This window comes from Emys orbicularis, chromosome 1, assembly GCF_028017835.1.
Source record: "Emys orbicularis isolate rEmyOrb1 chromosome 1, rEmyOrb1.hap1, whole genome shotgun sequence".
NCBI classification, from domain to species: domain Eukaryota; kingdom Metazoa; phylum Chordata; order Testudines; family Emydidae; genus Emys; species Emys orbicularis.
This window is the reverse complement of record NC_088683.1, coordinates 287,875,473-287,880,624: the sequence shown is the minus strand read 5'-3', so window position 1 is coordinate 287,880,624 and position 5,152 is coordinate 287,875,473. Positions and strand designations below refer to the sequence as shown.

The window sequence follows — 5,152 nt, the reverse complement described above, 5'->3', positions numbered from 1 at the left end:
CAGTTGCATTTTATTGCCCTCAGAATTTAACTGTATTTTAACCGAAATGCCCCAAACCCTTACATAAAATGGAAAGGCACATGATGTCTGGCCCATTCAGTTAATCCCCCTTGCTCTCCAACAGATGCTAGCAGACAGCTCCCTCGCCAGTGGAGCCCCTGTCCCTCTGCAGGTAGTAATCAGCTGTGAGCTGCTCTTCTCCCATTTCACTACAGGTGACAGTAGTGAGCTCCCTTCTCTCTAAAGCACCGGTTCCCAAACTGAGGGGCATGAAGAAATTCCAAGGGGGACACAAGGCTGTGAAATTTTCATAACGAAAAAAATTTTTATCAGCGCAAATTTTTTATTTATTTATTTATTTAATAGACCAACAGACAATAAATTACACACATTCTGTATACATAATAATAACTATTAATAAAATTGTCCAATTACAGGCCTATATTATTTAACTACAATAAAGTATTAATCTTCTCATTTTTTATTATGAATGTAAGTAGACAAGAATAAAGGTATAACATAAAGTACAATAATAATAAAAATATAACTATAAATAAAAGTATATAACTGCGATGTTTTCAAATTTCATACCACGAAATGCGAATATTTTTTATTTTTTTGCCTTTCGATGTGGAGGAGTGCCGTTTCGGCTGGTGGGGAGGCTGAAGAACGCTGTAGAAAGCGATGGAACTTTAAAACTTCCTAGCTCGCTCGCAAGAGTGTTTGAGACGGTTCTATCGTGGGAGTGGTTACCGCCACCACTCACCGCGCAAGACTGGCTACTTGCAGGATTGGTGGTGGGGTATATATAGGGCAGCATGCGTCCATACATAATAGTAGTAATAAATAAACGTTCACGATAACTCAAATTAACTTACGTCCGTTATTACTCATGAATCAGAAAAAATATTGTTATCAATTTTTTTTATTAGTATATTATGGCCGCAATTAAGAAAAGGAAATACGACGAAGACTACATTAAGTGTGGTTTCACCATCATGGAAAAAAACAGGATCGATCATCCTCAATGCGTAGTATGCCAAGCAGTTCTCAGCAATGATGCCTTGAGACCTAGTCGTCTTGAGTGACACTTGACAAAGAACTTTGAAAAACACAGTGCTTTGAAAGACAAACCAAAAGAGTTTTTTGCTGCTAAACTTCAAAATTTAAAATGCATGAAGCTGGACACTACTGGAGCTTTTCATCAAGCGTTGGCCAAAGTGGTAGAAGCATCTTATGAACTGTCATTGCTCATCGCTAAAGCCAAGAAAGCGCACATAATAGGAGAAACTCTTGTGAAGCCTTGCTTGTTGGAAGTAGCTGATATTGTGCTTGGTGCTGAAAGCAAGAAAAAATATCGGAAATTTTGCTTTCCAACAATTCCGTGAAACGTCGCATCGATGACATGGCGAAAGATCTAAAACTTCAAGTTGTGGAGGCAGTGAAAGCTTCTCCTTTTTTCGCAATTCAGTGTGATGATACCACTGATGTAGCACAATGCTGTCAGTTGCTCATCTACGTTTGATTAATTAACGATGGAACTGTGAAAGAACTGCTTTTTTTGAAGGAATTGACGACCACATCAAAGGCTTCTGATGTTATGAAAATGGTTTCCGACTTTTTTGAAGAAAATGGACTTTCATGGGAAAAACTGGTTGGTGTATGCACAGACGGTGCTCCAGCGATGCTTGGCTCTTGCTCTGGATTTGTGACATTGGTGAAAGAAAAAAAGTCCAGCCGTAATCACGACTCACTGCATCATACACAGACAAGCGTTGGCTGCTAAAACCCTTCCAGATGCCCTATGTGACTCATTGAATTTGGCCATCAAAGTTGTCAATTTTGTGAAGAACAGCACTTTAAATACAAGACTTTTTGCAGCTCTTTGCGTGGATTTGGGAGCGGATCATAAAATTCTTTTGTTTCACACGGAGGTACGATGGCTTTCCAAAGGGAACATGCTTTCGAGATTATTCGAACTGAAAGATGAAGTGGAAAGTTTCCTCAAGCAACAGAAAAAAGAAGAATTATATCATGCATTTATCGACCAAACGTTTCAACTTTCACTGGCATACCTCGTGGACATTTTTGAACCTTTGAACAATCTCAATTTGAAGCTGCAAGGAAACAACGCTGCAAACATTATAGTGCACCACGATGACATCAAAGCATTTACGGAAAAAAATCAAGTTTTGGAAACATCGAACGCAAGCTCAGATGCCTAACTTTTCATCTTTTCCAACATTTTCATCACTCGCTGAAAATGAAGGTTTCCAAAAACTTTGTAAAGAGGATGAGAAGAACAAAATTGTGTTTCATCTGGACTGCCTTCCTGATGAATTCATCCACTATTTTCCAGACAACTTTTCTGGCAACCCTGTTCATAAATTAGCACGTAATCCATTCAACGTTGATGTTGATTCATTGCCAGAAGTATTTCAAGAACAAAGCACTCAAAATGAAATACAATTCAAGTGTGAAAGATATTTTCGAAAACTTAAACCTGGAGGAATTTTGGATAAAATATTTCCCAATTTACCCGAAAGTTGGAGAAGAAGCACTACGTATTATTCTTCCGTTTTCGTCGATGTACCTCTGTGAAAAAGCTTTTCAAGGTTAGTCATAATAAAAACGAAACAAAGGAATCGACTGGATGTCAAAAACGATTTGCGTTGCGCACTTTCATCTTTCAAACCTAGGATTATCCAACTCATGAAGCAAATGCAGCATCATCCTTCTCATTAAATTTGTTTTGTTTATGCTATATCTTATTTTAAATTACATTTTTATTAAATTTTTGTGCCAAGAAAAACTATTTGTGCTTATTTTTCATTTTAAATAAAAAAATGTATACAGAGTTTTTGTGTTTATTTTTAATTTTAAATTACTAATTGAATTTGTTAAAAGGGGGATTGGATGATGGTAAAGGAGAGGTGGGAGGCATGAGGGTTTCTCAATAATTAAAAAGGGGGTGTGATGCCGAAAAGTTTAGGAACCAATGCTCTAAAGCTTCAGGCCAAGTATGTTTTTTGTCATACTCTGAGCTCTTTTTTTTTTCTTCCTATTCTTTAAGTTTTTCTCTCTAGGTAGATAATGAATTTGCTCTATTGTGACTCACTTTCAAGATAGCACAGGTCTCCAGCACATGGATGCAGCAGACAGCATAGCACAGGGAATTCAGTGTAGAAATTGTGACTTAATCAAGAGATGCTGTGTTTATGAAGGGTAACATAAGGTCAGTATATTAATGTTGTCTACAAAGATGGTAGGTTTAGGGTTTTCTTGGATTTGTTATTCTTTCCTGAAAATGCTCCATAGGAAGGTTTCCCAGAGCAGACCTAGGCTTCCTTAGCAATATAAGGAAATAAACAAGAGCCTTTGATTAGAGATTTTTAACAGCCAGCAGCACTGTATTGCAGAATGTGGGTGCTTTTAAAATTCCACTGGCAGACTGTTGACAAGTGGCTTTCAGAAGTATGCCCAAAGACAATGAAGCAAGATGCTTCAGATGAAGAAAGAATGAAGGAGGAAAAAGATACTTTCAATTATTAAAGTGTTAGAGAGAAGCAGAAATGAAGGGACTATTTCGGAGAATGTAGGGGTAGTAGTTTCTCACACTACATTATATGACTAAGTCAGTAAAATCTTCAGGGCAAGTATCAAACTTCCAAAATGTCTAAACAGTGCCTAGCACAAAGGAGGTGTTAAACCTTATTGGAATCTTGGATGATACTGCAGGACAAAATCGTAAGTATCTAATAACTCAGTGTTTCCTCAAACTGGGGTCGCCACTTGTGTAGGGAAAGCCCCTGGTGGGCCGGGCCGGTTTCTTTACCTGCCCCGTCCGCAGGTCCGGCCGATCGCGGCTCCCACTGGCTGCGGTTCCCCACTGCAGGCCAATGGGGGCTGCGGGAAGCAGCATGGGCTGACGGACGTACTGGCTGCCGTTTCCAGCAGCTCTCATTGGCCTGCAGCGGCGAACCGCAGCCAGTGGGAGCTGCGATCGGCCGGACCTGTGGACGGGGCAGGTAAGCCGGACCTGCGGACGGGGCCAGGTAAACAAACCGGCCCGGCCCACCAGGGGCTTTACCTACACAAGCAGCAACCCCAGTTTGAGAAACACTGTAATAACTCATTTGAAGTGAAGTGTCCCCTTATAATTAAGGTTTGTGAAGCACTTCGAGATCCTTGAATTGAACACAGTAGATAAGTGCTATATATTATTAATTTCAGTGTTTTATCTTTAAATATTTGCACATTTATATTGCCAGCAAGGCAAATTAATCTGGAACCCCTTCTGTCTTTTTGTCAATCTCTCTCTGTGCTTCCAATTTTTCCCCTTTTTAGAGTTTTCAGAGCACCAACAATGGAAAAGGCTATGGGACACATTTATTTCTGGTTAACTCCAATGAATTAATTGGCCCATTAACTACTTTTAAGACCACACTTCTGCACACTAGCAGACAAATTAGCCAAGATGGTCGGGGATGCAACCCTATGCTCTGGGTGTCCTTAGCCTGATTGCCAGAAGCTCGGAATGGATGACAAGGGATGGATCGCTTGATAATTGCCTGTTCTGTTCACTCCCTCTGAAGCACCTGGTATTGGTACTGTCAGAAGACAGGATACAGGACTACATGGACCATTGGTCTGACCCACTATGGCCATTCTTATGTAAATTCTCTGATGATGTAAATAGGCAAAATTCCTTTAAAGTCATACCCCATTTACACCAGCCGAAAATTTGGCCTTAGATTTTGTCTTTGGTATTGGCAGCTGAGTGAAATAAAGCTGGTTTATTTGAGGGTGGGAAAGCAAGAGGGCAAAAAAGGCACAATGATCCTAATTTAGCTGGCATCCTTCAGCATAGCAAACAAATCTCTTATCTGAGCTACAGGCTTGTAACCAGGGATGGTGGAAAGGTTACAGATATCCTGATTTGCCTGGCTTTCAAGGGAGAAAGCCAGTGAGTTTTAAGAGACTTCTATTCAGCATTTCTGCTTCTGCTGCCTTTTTAGAGGCTAAAGCAGACAATCAGTGCTGAAAAAGAAGCAGCAGTAGCTCTGTCCTCCCCAGGGCCAATCAGAGGGGGGACCAGGAGGGCCATTTGGCCTGGGCCTCAAGCTCAAAGGGGGCCTCAAATTTAGACACT

General features: G+C 40.4%; 1 pseudogene; it reads left to right on the top strand.

Annotated features, from left to right (window-relative positions):
- Nucleotides 1-956: 956 nt before the first annotated feature.
- Nucleotides 957-2,745, top strand: LOC135895633 (protein FAM200C-like; annotated as a pseudogene).
- The last annotated feature ends 2,407 nt before the right edge of the window (nucleotides 2,746-5,152 follow it).